This window comes from Anas acuta, chromosome 1, assembly GCF_963932015.1.
Source record: "Anas acuta chromosome 1, bAnaAcu1.1, whole genome shotgun sequence".
Taxonomy (NCBI): Eukaryota; Metazoa; Chordata; class Aves; order Anseriformes; family Anatidae; genus Anas; species Anas acuta.
Window position 1 is genome coordinate 83,412,962 of NC_088979.1, and position 17,366 is coordinate 83,430,327.

The following is a 17,366-nucleotide window of genomic DNA, read 5'->3' on the forward strand; positions in this document are numbered from 1 at the left end:
CTTTGCAACCAAACACTCAGTTTCTGCAATGGGTAAGTACAGACCAGAGAGCCAAGGCCATATAGGAGAGGTCACTTTCCTACCTGTGAGACAGGAGACTTGAGGGAAAAAATGAATTTCAACTATTACATAACTTAAGCTGACCAAAATCTAGTACACTTAGCATGGTTAGCAATTTTTGACAAATACATTTTTTTATATAAAGTATCCTTATCTGCCTAAGTTCCTAAGGCATGGGAGTGTTTTTTGTCATTCTGTAACTCATTTCTAGTAAGTCTAGAAATAATCATAAGTAATTGAATAAATAAATAAATAAATAAAATTAACCTCTTACTCTCTTGTTCCCTCTAGAAGGTTGCCTGTTAATTGTAACTGCAATATCCTTTCTGCCGACTATACAGTACAAACAGAAACATTTTACTTCTCCAAAGAAGTTTATGTTTCATGGAAACCTAGAGAGATTCCTGTAATTTTCCAACTATTACTGTCACCAAACATCTTACTCTTGAAGATTATTATTAGATCCAGCAGTTTTCTCTTTCATCTATATGCTCCTAACAGATGAGCTGGTTTTGTATCCCCTCATAAACTTTCAAATTAAACTCCTACATGCTCTCCTGCTTCATAATTTGGTGCTTTGGGACACTACCAACATTAGCTTAGTTAAGAACAAAACCATTATTCACATGAGGTAGAACTGCCTCATCTTCAAACAGCAAACTCCAACTTACAAAACAAATTTGCATTGCACTCAATATTTAGCTTAAGTAGTCAGTACCACACAATACAATTTAAAGCACATTCAATTTAATGGAAGAAATGATTTCCAGAAAGGAAAAGTGAAATTTCTGTAAGAAGTTTGGGGTAATCTTGTGTTAATGAAAATGTTTTTGATGGTTCTTTCATAGTCAAATTCATCACCAACTGCCCCTTGCATCACTGACAAGTGAACATGGGTAACTATGCTCAGAAGTAGTATATAACTGCCACTTTATGCAGTATGAATAATCGTTTAGGCAGAAAAAAATAGTAAACTGCTTGTTCCATAGACTTTAAACTACTCATCTCTCTATGTTGAAAAAAAAAAAAAAAAGTGGTAGTCTTGTAGCTTCCCGCTGGAATGCATGGCCCAATAAAGGGATGTAAGGATAAGGAGGCAAATTAATCCATACCTCCTAAAGGCAATTAGGGTACCTATGAGTACTAATTGCCAGGATGCTTCTAGTGATGCTTCAGTGACATGCAGCAGATAGCAGATTCAGGGCTAACAAGTGCTACATCTTTGAAAAATACAGGGCATGATCCAGGCCCAGAATTACCAGCCAGCTTAGGGGAAAATATGGCAATATCAGTGTCCTTATCTACAGGGCAACAAGAATGTGCAGGAGGCAGTCCAAACCTTGCTGTTTCCCTAACCCCACATACTTGTTAACTGTAGTCAATAATTGGCCCAAAATATTTAGGTGTATTTTCTATCCAACACTTTCACGATTATAGTAATCTTCATAGAGCAGGCTACAATTTCCAAATGTATACAGGCAATAACTGTCAACACTGCAGCAGCTGCTGCCCTTCCAGAGGGATTCATGTGCTTAGTGGAGGGAAAAAAATGTAAGAATGAAGGTTTAGTCCTTCTTTCTTCATCTCTTTCTCAAAGATAAGAGACATGAATGGAACAGGCCAGCATGGGTCTGCTAATTCAGAGACGGGACTAAAGTTGATCTCCTGATGGTAAGAATGAGAGATTAAGTTAAGAAGCCATATAGCTAGGCCAGTCACTATGTGAATGAGACCTGACCTCAATAAAGCCTCCATTTACTCAATAAAAGTCCTAGCAAAGGTTGTAGGCACTCCTTTATTATAACCTTTTCCTTTCAGGCTAAACCTGTGATCCACAAATCTGAGTCCCCAAGCTCAGGTCCTGTTTGAGAATCCTTGGAGAAGAAATCTCCCCTTTCTGATGGATTGACAAACCTCTCCTGACTCTACCGAGAGCAATATTAAGACAAGCCCAGGTTCACAAAGGTCAGAATAACACCGTATACGTATAAGCTGCTGAAAGGAGTATAATAATAAGGGGGGGGGGGGGGGGGGGGGGGGAATCCATACTCCAAAGGCAAAAAAATTGAACTGCTATTATAATAGGACTGCTTTCATTGAAATCTTCCTTTTTGTTTCAAGTACTTATTAGTTGGAGTATAGGAAAATGCATATCGTGTTTTTTTTGTAAATCAAACAGTGCTGCCTTTATGAGAGTTTATGGTACAGTGATGCCATTTTAATAATAATAAAAATGATTATTGTTTTACATATGAAATTTTTATGTCTCAATATAATTTGTAATTGTATAAATAAGCCTGTTGCCTAGATTGCAATTTAATTTTCAAAAGAAATTACGAATTATTTTAGAATTTGAATCAGTTGCTATTGAAATATTTGCAGTGTTTTAAGCACATGAATTTAAACAGGATTTAATTTCCCATGGTCACGTATCATAGGGAAATGATGCCCTACAGACTGTTTTGTCTCTTTGGTCAGAACTGTTAGGTACTGCTCTCCACATTTCCATCCAGGTGAAATCATGTAATCAAATCCTTGTACCAGAAGAGGTCTAGGTTCCCAAGTCAAAAACGTCATCCCTAAATTAATTTGCTACCCTAACAGTTCCCTCAGCAATTTTGCCATTAAACACAGCATTGTTAATTCATTTCCTGACAGATAAAAGATATTTGGGAAGTGCATTCACACCAATGTCCATAGATGTACATCTCCTTGACAGGGCTTTATCTCCACCACTTTATCTCCAGGCGATGCACCTTCCACCCACCCCTGAATTAACAATACAAAATGTGGATATCAACTTCTGTTTGTTGATAACCTAATTCTTATTCCTGGGATGGTAATGTGTGAATTTTAAGCATTCTCTTAGATTTTCAAGTGTTAGCCTTGGGAGGAGTAAACACTGAGCCTGGAAGAAGTCAAGCATGTGGGTTTTTTCCCTCACTCTGTTATTTCTTCCACAATGAATATCTTTCCCATTGTTTCATCTCTGGTATGATTCTCCTTTACTTCCCTCTTCTGATTTAATTCTTGGATATTAAGTAGGTTAATCATAAAGAAATAACCTGCAAGGCTTCCAAAATTGTAAAGATACTGTAAATATTACTTATACTTTCTTTCCTCTGCACATTAGAGATATTCATCACTACTGCTTCAGCGGTAGCATGCACATAAAACATCACCAAGAATGCTAGACAAGAAAATCCCCAAGTTTAGTAGATAAATGAGAAAAATAAAAACAATATGAACTTCCACACTTTCTACAAATTTCCATTACTGCCAGGAATAGATTTTGAGGTGATGTCATTACACATACATCACAAATATCTTGATAAGCAAGGCTTGTAGCAATCTTCCTACCAAACAGCCAGAGAGCATATAGATATGAATATCTTTTTGACAGTATTTGGGCTGGAGGAAAAAACAACATTTTTCACATACTCATCAAAAAGCAATTGGATTTTTAAGCACAGAGTTTCACCCACAAGGGTTTATTTGGGGGGCTTTATTGGTTTCAGTATTTTGCTGTTACCATTGATGCAAACAACTTATTCTATGCATATTTCAAATTTTGTCTTTGCTCACTGTGAAATTAAATAGCCTGATATGAAATTTAAAATGATATGGCTTTATTTCTGCGTAAACAGGATCTCCCAATAAAGTGACCTGTAATGTAGTTACAGAAGGAAATTATTTCAGAAATGGCAATTCTCAGTTGTATTGGTCTGCTTCCTTTATAGATTGAGTCACCCAGTCTTTATAGACAGATGTTAGCCTTCACTACTTTTTGCTTTCTTAACTACAGCATATAGCCCTGGGAGCCTAAATTTGGATGTCTTTATAAATGATTGGACTTCCAGAATCACAATGAGACCCATTAACAGCACCCCAAATTCAAAATTCCTGTGGCTGATCATTCATAAGCTATAGAGAACACACTCTTAATTTGCAGAATGTATTTGCTAAGCTGGCATCTGACAAAGGAATATGTTTGACATAGAAATGGCAGCCTGTCCTCTGTTCACAAATTTTACAGTTTTGTGTCAGTTTAGAACTGTAGTGTCCTAACAGTAGTTTTTATCAGTGGTTTCTTGAATGTGCACCAGGTTGGTAGTGTCTGTCAGTTCGAATTGCTAAAGCCAGGCTAAGAGATTGCCAACCCACAAGAGACAGTGGAATTGTGAATTGCATCTCCTGAATCCCCAGCAAATCAGCCAAATCTCTGGGAAAACATCTGAAGTCAACACAACCAAATGGGACATCCTCCCTCCAGCCTGTGGGATGATGGTTAAAGCAGCTGCACTCCTTGTTGAACCTGATTTAGTCAGAGTAGGTGAGCCTCAGTTTCTAATCACTGTCATGCAAAAGACATCGTGGCACCATCTTAGAAAAAGAGAGGTAAAGGGTACAGAGCAGCAAATGCACTGTGGCCTTAGAGAGGCTGGAGAGTTCTTACTACACCCTCACCTCAGCTAATTACAATCTGTGGCCTCACTTGTAACATGTCTCTGATGCTGCTAACTAGTTGAACTGAACTACAACAACCATCCAAGCTGAACTGTAGGTAGAAATGTACTTGCACGCACCCTTCTGCCACCTTGAAAACGCTCATGAACTGTATATTGGAGTGCTTCCAGGGCTCCAGGCAGTGTCTCCCTGACAATTCTTTTTATGTTTAGAAACCACTCTCCTTTAATAGCTAAGTTAAGATTGTATATATTACTCTTACAGCTTTCGCTCTGTGACTTTTTAATGACTTGCCTGTTAAAATCTATAGATTTTCAATGCAGCAAAGATGTAGGTTACCAAAAAAATAAAAATCCCAAAAGCCCTACTATTGGTAGGTGGTAAGGGATGGGTTAAAAGGGGTGATATTTCTTAGACAGGATTGCTCAAATGGAAATTGGGAAACTCTGGAAACCTGAACTGACCATTAAGGAGAAATCCCAGTGGAGGGAGCCAAGTGTAACAAGGCAGACACTCACGTAGCTTCATGCAGACTGCAAGGTAAGCTGAACAGAGAAAGAAGTGATAAGAAGTATTAGAAGAATGTAAGAAATGAGTTAAAGGTCAGAATGGGACATGAAGAATGATATGGGAATATTGTATAGAAAAGATTTTAAAGTTCAAAGGTGTACCTTTGTTCAGGACTGACAGGGACAGAGAGACACAGACTCTGAGATTAAGAGAAATGCTTTTTTTACTTATAGATCCAAATAAAGAATAAAGCTACACATTTTTGGACCAAAGGAAGCTTATGAGTACTAAAAACCTGAAATTAAAGTCTGAAAGGCTGTAAGTTTGGGTTTTAAAATACAGAACTAAGAAAAGGCTTGATATAAATATAAGACTTGTTTGCAGAATGGAAGACCAAGTTCTCAGATTAGAATGCCTTCATATTGGGAACATTCTATAATAAGGACTCTCACTAACTCACTTTCAGTCAAGTTCAGGTCTCTAGAGCAAGAGCCACAATATGCAACAAAGGATGGAGATGTTTCTAAATGAGTTATAATGCCTGGAATGATGCTTTTATGCCTATAGGAGTGCTGTGGAAATAGCTAACTGGGCTTTTGGCAGAGTGCACTTACCCAATGCAGCTCCATCACAGAATAGCAAATGGCTGAGCAGAAACATGCCTCCACTTTCTCTTCTGCCTAGCATGTCTTACGTTACTTTTTCAAGAAACAACAACAAAAAAATACTGGATGTAAGTGTGGACTGAAAATTTACAGCAAGCTACTTAAATGTAAGATCTTTAAATGCTGGTTAATCTGTTTTAAATTCAATACTATTTTTCTGCTCTCTGTGGATCTGTGTGTGACCCTGTTACACCAAAACCTAACCCCTCCACAGGAGCAACACAACCACTTTTAACAAGGTGTTTAAATAATATAGGGGGAAGGTTTCTATAACAACCAGATTAGGAAACCAGTGGTTATTTATACCTCATTACACTGATCTAGAGGCAACCATGGGTGACTGGGGTTTCACAGCTTGTAGCCAGTGCAGCCACTTCTATGTGATGGTGTAACCTGAGGTACTGCTGCAGTGTACATTACTAAGAGGACTCAGGTCACCACACCAGTCCCCTTAGTTATGTATTTTACATGCCCAGCACTGTCTGCGAGTCTCTTTTTGAAAGGAATATGTGCTAAAAAAGGGTTTTCAAATTGAACCGTGTAATTGACCTCCTCTCACAGGCTGTACTGTTTAACTGTTGCTTCCACTCCAATTACATCACAAAAGTGAAAGTTGTTTTCCAGATTTTTGTCCTCTACATCACATTGCATTGAGCTGATCAAAAGATAAAACCAATTGACAAGATACAGCTAATGAGAATCCTTAGTTTGTAGACATTCACACTATTAGGCAAATGGAAAAGACAAACTCAGCAGCATGAGAGGACTAGACTGTGAGCTTCAAAGATCTTATGCACTTGTTTTTTGTTTTTTCTCTCCAGGATGGGAAAGCCAGTCATTAAGGCACAAGTGAACAAAACAATTAAAGATGGAGACAGAAGTCTGTGTTCCTGTGGGATAACCTTTCATTTCGTAAATGATTATTTACATTTAAATGTAAATATTTCTGACCTCTGATTTGTTCAGATAGCCATGGTCAGGGTGCAACAACAGAATCATTTTGTTCTGATACTTGTTCTGATGTTTATAAAATAAAATCACTATAGCTGTATCTCCTTTCATTTATGAAGCACTTTACTGAGGCAGATTTATTCTGGGGTAAAAGACAGGCAGATGGCAGGGATATACAGGTCATGTGCTCTTCAACGCTTATAAAGAAACCCCTCCATGCTCATACATTTTCCATCTCCTGCTGATTAAGGCTGAGAATACCTATAAAAGTGCTCATTATAAACTGAAATATCTGATTCTAAGGATAAACATATTGCCTAAACTAATTATTATGTTCAATTTTATATATCCCCTGTGAAAAATAAACTTCCTGATTAAACAAAATGAAGCATCTGATTGTCCAAATATGACAGTGACGCGATCTGTTGTTTTTTCTATTGTTCATATGCCCGTGATCTTGATTCCTGTAATTAGCACCTTTGACTTTCAAACGGGTAGACTAGATAACACAGTCTAATCTAGGATCATGTCAGCAGCTGTTGACAGTCCCAGATGCTGCAGATGAGGAAGCAGAATACTCTTTGTGCAAAGATAAAATAACCAGTCCCTGAATTACGCTCATTTTTACTATCCTTCCTCTTCAGCCCTGGGCATATCGTAGTATGTTATAACCGAAGACACAAATATCCCTTCCTCCATCTGGTTCCACTCCTGGCCTCAGGATTATACTGTAGTATTGCATCCATTGCTACACAGAGTGTTTCTTTAAATATCTTCACTTTACTTTTCAATTGATTGAGTATCTCCTTGCTTTTGTATTATAATTTTGGATACAAGAACTTTACTATTTTTAGTGTGCATTTCTACGGCTACCCATTCACACCTTTTCTAGATGATCCTAACTTTAAATTTAGAAGCAACTGGGAAGAATGCCATGGAAAAAAAATCTATATAAATTCTTCTTTTCTGCTGTTTATTCTTTTTTATATGATAACCAGAACTGAAATGTTCCAAATAAACATACCACAGATTTATTTAGCAAATAATTCCATACACTCTTCCATGCCACTCCTAGATTTGTAATGCTCACTCAAAACTTTATATTTACTGCTTGCTATTAACTTTGAGCTCTGACATCTGTACAAGCGGTTCAGACAATTCTTCCAAAATACAATATCCACCCCAATTTTCATCTGATGCTCAGTGACCTAGCTTAGTTATCTCACTAGAGCTCCTCTGTCTTCTCTTGTTTTAATTATCCTGAACAATTTTGTCATATTGCAAATGTTGCCACCTCACTGCTCCTTTTTTTTTTTTAAACAGTCTCTGAAATATTTTAATCACTGAGTACTGGTACTCATCCTCAGGCCATCCCACTACTGATCTCTGCCCAGTTAAAAACAGCCTCTTCTTTTTATATTTCTTTATCTGTCTCGCTGTGTTTCTGTAACAACTTTCTCTTCCTCCACAACAATTGTTTTTTCACAGATTCCTAAAAAGAAAATTTTCAGAATTTAAATATTTTTAAATTAATTTCTGTGGAAAATCCTACAGTTTCTTCAAAAAAAAAAAAAAAAAGAAAAAAGTGTTTGTTTCTACTATAGTATGGCCACTTAGGTGTCTTGTACCTATTCGTAATTGTTTAATCCAATTTACCCAGCAGTGAAGCAAAGCTCACAAGGGCTGTAATCACAAGATTGTCCACAGCACTTACAATCTGTTCAGCTGTCTAATACCTTTGCAGTGTCTCATTTAACATTTGCACTGTACTTCCCTTGAATAAAAGACAGCCTAGTGATGCAGGCAGAAGACTTGGAGTCACCATCGGATTCTTGCTCCAGCTTTACCCATTACTGGCAGTGTAACCTTAAGTAAGTTTTCCAGCCTTTCTGAATTTCCCTCCTTCCTGAAATGCCGATGGCAATTTACAACATCGCAGGGATAGAACTGAGAGTTCTCTTTGTCTTAGTGCAGATTTCGGGGGGGGGGGGGTTGTTAGGTGTACAATCAGAGTATTAGAAGTCTGGGTACACAGGCACAGAGCAGGCAGGATGCCCTGCTCCTCTTTGTGTCTCTGAATACTCTGCCAGCTTTCCAAGGTTTTCCATCCTGGACTGGACAGAGCACGCTTCATGTGAACTGAGCAGAGGGTGGTTCCGCAGGGGCAGAAGCCGGGCTTCAAACTGTCTGCTTTATGGGAGAAGACACATCTGGAAAAGCTACACATGAATTTTTATGAAGCTTGATTATTAACGTTTTGTAAAATGCTTTGAGATCTTTGGAAGGAAAATTTTACCACCTGCTATGTATTAGCCTTCTATAAATATTTCCAAGCAGGGCACCGTTGCCAAATGTTTTGGTTCAAGTTTAACCATTCAAGTGCTGGGCCAGGAGGAATTTTCATGAAAATTCAAATCTTCTTGCTGAAAAAGTGTATTGCCCATTTTTCTGGTTTCTGTCTCAATAGTCTCCACTTTTCGTCCTAAACTGTCCTTTAAATGGTCCATGTAAACATAAATATAAACTTTTTTTTTTTTTTTTAGCAAATGTGTACCTTCTTTCTCAAAGACAGAACTATACAGTCTTAATTTTAACACACTGGAATGCTGTAGCTATTAGTTTCAATGCCTTAACATACATAATGTAATTAGAGAATCTGAATTTGTTCCTGTATTGTCATTTTAACACTGTATTGATTTTCAGCTTCATAAAACATCACAGAGGACCCTAACTACAGAAAATCCTAGATAAATTACATCTTTTGATTTTTGAAATTGTTTACTCAGTCAGCAGCTTGTAGAACAATAATTCTATTGGGTAACTTATGGTTATAACTTTTTGGCAGCTTCATTTAAAATATTAGTAGCTGACATGAAAATTAGTGAGGCAATTTAGTCCCGCTCAAATTGATGCAAGACCAATATGCAAATGTGAAAGAGAGAGCTTTAGAGATGTAGAACAATTACTGTTTGAATACATATGTATTTAAATTCATATTTAAGTAAATATATTGCAAAGGTACTAGCCAATACCAGCTGGTCCTCCTAAAGTGTAGTATGACTTTGATCTCCATGTTTCACATATTTATTTCCTTATTTCTGTAGGACTTTTGACTTTCTCTCTGCCAAAATACCGTCTAAATGGCTGACTTGAGAGCAAAGTTCTAATTTTCTTTTCCACATGCTGACACTTGAATCAGAAAAATATTATTTTGATCTTGTGCTATATTTGTGTAGGACACGATTTTTCCTTATCACAATATGTTGTGTTAAAGACTGAATTTGTTTGAAAGACTGAAAATTGTTTGATCGCTCACGCTGAATTCCTGGCAACAATCTGTCATACTGTAAAGAAGATCTTGGTTGGGTCACTTTTCACTTAGCATGTCTTCCATAAGTGTACTAAGAAGAAGGGGGTAAAAATAGACAGAATTGGGGTAGGAAGTATTGCGTTCTTCATTTCGTATGTCCAGTCTACCAGTCTACCTTACCTGTAGATCTATTCTAAATGCTTGGCTTTCTGCAGCAAGAAGCAGCAGCAGAGAAGTAAATATCCAGAGGAGGCTACGAGCTGAGTTTGACAGGGGATTCCTTGATTAGTGCCTCTCCTGTGTTATCTCCCCCTACAAGGAAGAACTTTCAGATGCTTAAACATGTCCTTTTCTTACCTATGAGATATCCCAACTTCAGGAAACAGATTACAGCTGTGATTTTTCAGTGTGTTGCAGGATTGAAGCTCAGGTGTTTAACATTTTGTGGGAACAAAGCTTTTTCTATGCTATTTCTAGCTCTCAAAATGTTTTCCATAACATTTTGTCTACCAATCAGTAGAAGAATGACAAAGGTGCTTAAAATTGACCTTCAATCAAACAAAGAGAAAAAGAGAAAATTTAATTTTTAGTCAAGAATTAAGTTTAATCAATTCTTTTCATAAGATTAATTTAAGAGAGAGCCTCATGAGCAATCTTCTGCTATATTTAGGGCTACTGTGTCATTTATGTGACATGAAAAATTAAAGCACAAAGAGTAAAAGGTGAAATAAAAAAATGAGAAAAATGCATAACATAGTATCTAAGAAATGGAGCAAACGATGTTACCAACCTCCTCTTATTTGAAGTGAGAGGCAAGAGCCGAAAGAAAACCAAAACCAGAAGTTCTCTTGAAAATCATAATTTATGATGTCAAATGTAATTCTAGTAAAATAAGGGTACGCTGAGTAACAGCATACATGTCTGCTGAGGGCAACAGGTTTGCTGAGACCTGTTACATACTCACGTTTAAGATGGAATCCCCTTAGTGCTGAAACAACTTTTATTGCAATTAAATTGCCAGTATTTTTTGCCTGTCCACAGTAAGTTGTTTGTTTTTTTTTGTAAAAAATACCAGGTGGCATTAGGGAACATGTTTGAGAGGTGGGTGATTGCTAGGAGTATAATCCATAGACTTCAAAGTACAAGATCCGAGAACACTTTCTGCACCCCAGCTGATCTTAGTTGACAGTATCAGCTGTCAGGTTGTTCATTGTGGGGAACTACTACTTTCAGGAGCTCTGGGGAAAAAAAAAAAAAAAAAAACAGAAAAAAAAAAAACAATAGCTGGTGCAGAGAGCCAGGTTAAGCCATGGTGGTCAGTGAGAAATCAAGCAGGGAATGAATCAGACTCACTCAAAGTTCTTAGCTCTGTATGTTTATGGAACAAAGCCCAGGACCAAAATAACATGAACTAAGGGTGTAACTTCACAGAAGACTGCATTGGATAGTACAAATATCTGAGCCAAAGTTAAATTGATGATCTTTAAGCACCACCAATTAAACTATGCAAAGCTTCATGCTGTCATTTACAACTAGCTTAGCGCGTGAGCATACTCCTTGAAATTTAGTCATAGCTGCTTTAGTTTATGAGGTTCAAACTAAGGCATACAATCTTGCCACTGGGACATGCTGGATGCTTAGGGACCACCAGACATCCATTCTGGTTCTAGCAATCCTGGTTACGAGCTCATGTGTTCAGTTGAAATGACTTGGGTAGTTTCAGCAATTTAAATAATAGGTCTTCATTAATCCAGCTCATTTTCTAGAATGGTTTAGGAAATGATCACATGAGGGAGGTAGATGTTATCATTAGTACACCTAGCCTGACAGACAAGAAAAGGTATAAAGATTCCTTGGAGAGATGAATGGTGTAGGCAAATTTGTGCCTGATCCAGCTGCCAGAACCAGATTTCTAAGACTGACACTCTACGAAGGAAAGGACATGACAAAGCGTTTGAGAAACTGATGACAACGCTACTGACAAAGCTTTTGAGATACTGAAGGAGTCAAAGATGCCTGTGGAAGCAATCACAAAACTACGTCGCCTGTCACTGACGTGAGAAGGGCAGTGGCAGGAGTCAGTCCTCTCTGAATAGGCTGGTACAACTGCACAGCAGCGGAAACGAAAAGCCAGTGTGCTCAGAGAGGGATCCTAGCAGCGGCCAATAACCCAGCAGTTAGGCAGGCTGATGTCTCATTTTTGAGAGTTCGGGTTTAGTTAAAACTGACTTGTCAGCCACAGGGGTCTGGGAAATAGTACTTCAGAGTAAAGGGGGACACTTGGCTACTGATTTACAAGCTAAATGTAAACCTAGAACAGTTTTGGTGATTGCATACACACTCTCCAGAGGATTTAACAATAGGCCAATGGTTCAAAGTCCAGATTTATGTTTCACATGAATTAGGCAGATAAAAAGCAACAGTAAAAACAGAATATGGACTTTGACTGTTAAAACTGTTCTAACAAATGAGTTGTTTAAAAAAAAATGTAATGAAAATTATTTACATACTGTGCCCGGCACATTACATTGCCTTTACTGATTATCACTCCAGAGCTGGGGGAAGCTCTTAGTACCAGATGGATGCATAAAGACATTAGAGCAGTCATAGTTAAGACGTTATTGAAAAATGATAAAATGGACAGAGTAAACTCATTTAGGGGTTGAAATTCTAGGAGGAGGACTAGAGATTTGTCCTGATCCTAAATTACAGTGACATTAAGGAAGTGGTAAGACTTGTCACATGGCACTGCAAACATTTGTTCCCAATGCAAAGAAGAAACAAACTTGCATGTCCTGGCTGAAAAAGGAAAATAAATGGTCAGCAATACCTTACTCATAGATGTGTATTTATATTTTCAGTTTTCTTAGATAGAGTTGTTAGAAAACGTAACAGCTTAGAAAGATGTCACCCAAACATGATTTGATATGCTAGGCCTGGTATACCTGATATAGGAATAGCTGGCATGTATCCGGTTTGTGTTTAATTGTTTTGCTCTGAAGTAGTGAGTTTAGTCATATAACTATTACCTCCATTACCTCCAGACTCTGCAGGCTAGTGGAAAATGTTAAAGAATATACAGCAATGGATGGTAATTCTGATGCATAGTTAGCACTGTTAAATAACTGAGTGATACCAACATAACACGACTTGTCACCTGCTGGCATTTTTTTCAACAGCAAACAGGAAACAAGAGTGCCTGCTCTATTAGAAACTCATGTCCAAGTCATGACAACTAGCAGATACATGGGAAAATAGATGAGGGAAGGGAAGGTAAAAGGAAATCATATTCTGGGGTGCTAGGATCTGTCACCATTTTGTAAAAAAACAACAGTGAGAATAACTCAATTGAAAAGAACTGCAAACAGCAATGTCACAAGAAATATCTTGTGGTCAGATGAAGTTGACATACCAGGTGGACATATGCAGAGGACTAAGTGACACTTTCTCCAGAGGAGGAATACCAACACAACCACCGTATGTGAGAAATTCTGACAGCCCACAGCTGCAGTAAATTGAGATGAGTTAGTTTTAGGACACAGCACAACTGGATCTAGCAGCCTTGCTGCTATCTGACAGTGAGAGTATTGATACTCTGAGAGAGATTTCCAATTCCATGAATCAATGCAGAGTACCTCAGAGACTAATTGAACACATGTTTGTTCATTAAGTTAGATTAACTTAGTATCTGAAGTTCGTTATTATGTTAATGTTTAATTTCAGGATGCAGAGGGAAGTTGCTGAGAACCGTGTGTTCAAAAGGGTCTGGCTGGAACCAGCTGTTAAATGCAAGCCTGCAAAGTGCAATGCTCTTGCTAAGAGCTCACATTCTGAGCAGGTCAGATCCCTGTCAAACTCGTTGGTGCCCACTGGTCACAGGACAACCCAGACATATGGAAGAGAGATCTGTTTTACTTCTGTGGAAGGTGGAAGCCAGACCACAAAAAATTATATATATATATATATATATATATATATAATATTTTCCCCATTACTTTTCTAAACTACTGATTTTCTTCTTCTCTGTTATGTTACACATAACTATATTCATGGAAAATTTTAAAGCATCCTTTCTGAAAAATCAAAGGTAAAATAGCCCTATTTTTCAGAAAGGAAGCCTAAGAACTCTCCTGGAGCTATCTGCTGCCTCCCCAGCATAACCAGAGAGCATGTAAAACCTCCTGTCCCAAGCTCAGCTGACCATTCAGCCTTGGCATCAGAGGTGCCAAATATCCATAGCCAACAGACGTATCTTGATTTGACTGGCTGAGCACTGGCTGTAGCTATAGCAGAGGCAATGGTACTTTTCCTGTATATATACCATAGCTGGTGTGCATACCCCTCATATTCTTCAGCTGATATTCTTCTGTCCGGATACAAGTACTCTGTGCACAGCACATCTGCTCTAGGATTATCTTCATACCTTCATCCAAAGACACAAGAAGAAGGACAATACAACCACCATTAGGCATAGGATTATGATACGGAGCATTTCCTCTCATGGTATTTACCCATTGTTCTGCCAATTACTGTAAATAAATATTTAGCTGTTAATTATTAAAGTTTTTTAGATAGCATCTCTTTTTTTTTCTCTCTCTCTCTTTTTTTTTTTTTTCCAAAAACAAGAGAACACACTTGATCCTTTTTGTTCTTATTTGAGAGAATCAGCTATTATGACTGAACTCAAGGCTCCTGTCTAAGAACTGCCCTTTACCCAAGGCCAGAATGCCTTAGCATGGGCACACCCAGGGCCTGTGGGTCTAGAGCATGTAGTCAACAACTTTGTATTTGTAAATCCTCTTCAAAGAGAACCCAAACAGCAAGAGAGTCTGAGCAATCTGACTGGCAAATGGTGGCAGCGTGGCAAGGACACCAGTTTGCTTTCCTGCTCTGCGGCAGCCTTAGAGATGCTTTTCTTTTATGACTCCCTGCCCATTCCAGCACAGAGGAGGACCATCAGCAACACTGATGGCCTTCATTAGCCTAAAAACAACTCACTGTAAGTGGGTAGTTCAGAATCTGAGCAACAGGTAATACAACTACCTGTTCCCTAAGCTGGGGAAGACAAGAGATGTTAAAGTATATACGCCTTCATCCATCTTCAGAGCTCCAATTTTTGTTAAGTCCCATTTGAAGAGGCCAATACATCCATCCAGAGCTCAGCTTTACAGTGACTGGTACAGAAATTATATAAATTCATCAAAAAAGTGTTGCTTTTGGCTCTTCGCAAAACACATAATAACTCCTAAATCTTTGTACTCCTTAATTTAGAGTAAAAATACAACCTTCAGAATTTAATTCTCCCAGATGCTGTTGTGTTACGTGTGCTAAAGACATCACCAGCCTCAGACAGAACTTCTGATTAGGAGTCACAATATGTAAAATGTATACTAAGGAGGAATAGGTATTCATTGTGACTGCAGTTCTTTTGGAAGCGTTTATATGTTTCTATGATCCTTGTTTTCCCCTGCTCCTATGGCAACATATACTGGTGAAGAAACAGAGATGTGTTTGATGTTGCTGTATGCTTGGAGCTCTGTGAAAATTCAGGGTGAAGTCCTGTCTCCAGATAAGCATTGGCGGCCAAAAATACTTGAAACTGTGCACATTGGGCTCATGTGTAAACAGTGAGAAAAACATAACCACGACGTATGAGGAACGGCTGAGGGCACTGGGCCTGTTCAGCCTGGAGAAGAGGAGGCTGAGGGGAGACCTCATCGCAGTCTACAACTTCCTCGTAAGGGGGTGTCGAGAGGCAGGAGACCTTTTCTCCATTAACACCAGCGACAGGACCCGCGGGAACGGGGTTAAGCTGAGGCAGGGGAAATTTAGGCTTGACATAAGGAGGGGGTTCTTCACAGAGAGGGTGGTTGCACACTGGAACAGGCTCCCCAGGGAAGTAGTCACTGCACCGAGCCTGTCTGAATTTAAGAAGAGATTGGACTGTGCACTTAGTCACATGGTCTGAACTTTTGGGTAGACCTGTGCGGTGTCAAGAGTTGGACTTGATGATCCTTAAGGGTCCCTTCCAACTCAGGATATTCTATGATTCTATGATTCTATGATTCTATGATAACCAGGGACAACACTTTACAATAAGGTAAATAATGATTTGTTCATCTGCATATGAAGCTCCTAATACCAGGATCATCCTTCCACTTCTTCCCACCTTCTGCTACAGTCTCTATTGCCATTCCAATAGTTGGAGCAAATAGGAGAGCAGTCCTGATAATCATTTCACACATAGCACACAAATATCTTTTGACACAGAAAAACAATATTTTACCTTTTGAAAAGTACTTTCTCCTCCTAAATGAAAAGGCTCCAACCTACTCACAATAACGTCTGATGAGATTCAAACCACATGTATCAGATCATCATGGGAGTATGGCTCAAATTTCTCTAAAATACAGGGGCTCTTGAGCCTATAAAAGAAGAGGTTAAGGAGATACCATGTGCTGGATTTAGAGAGAGGTATCACCAAGTGTGGTTAGTTTTTCTCTCTGCATCTGCTGAGCTTTACTTTCACTTTGGCCTTTTAGCTATAGCCCAGCTGCCCTAGGTAAGAATGCTAGTGTTGTGTTTGTAGGCTGCCAGAACTGTGCTGACAATAAAAGCCACAGGAATATATATATATATATATATATATATATATATCTACCACTTTCTCCATCTGTCAAACCTGGACAGAATTTTATGGGACACAGAAAACACACATCTTTGCCCTACAGGACTTTTTCTCTGCTAAATTTTTAAGACCTGCTAAAAATAAAATAAATCTGTGAATTGGGTTTCTACAGACAAAGAAGTACAAGAAGCTTTCTGAATTGTAACTTTGCCAGTCTGAATCAGGAAGTCAACACTAACTCCTTCACCCCCTCCATTACAGGTAGTTTTGTTCTTGAAGGATAAAAGAGTCTCTAAGCTTGTGTGGGAATAATTACACAATGTTGGCATAATGCTTCAGCAAGGGAAAGCAAGAAAGAGAAGCAGGCGATAAGCAGCCAAATGACCAGGGAGAGCAGTGTTTGCTCCCTTCATTGAATCTGTACCCCATGTAAAAAAGGATGTAGGCTGAGAAGACTAGGAGGAAAAAAAAAAAAAAAAAGAAAAAAAAAATCTGGAAGATGACGAAGACAGAACACGTGGCAAATAACTATTTACAGAATTAGTGTTCTCTTATAGTCCTAAAATGCGGTAAGCTTGGCTTACCCTGAGGCTAGAGGATAAGTGGTAAAGCCAAAAAAGTGTCTTAGAAGAACTGCAAGGCTTGTCAGCCACTGGATTGTATTACTGCATTAATAGAAATAGTGAGTTGGAGAATGCAGTAAGAAAAAAAAAAAATAGGCGTCTCAAACCTAATAAATAGGGTTTGGAAAATAAAGTGGTGGCAGAATGAGGAC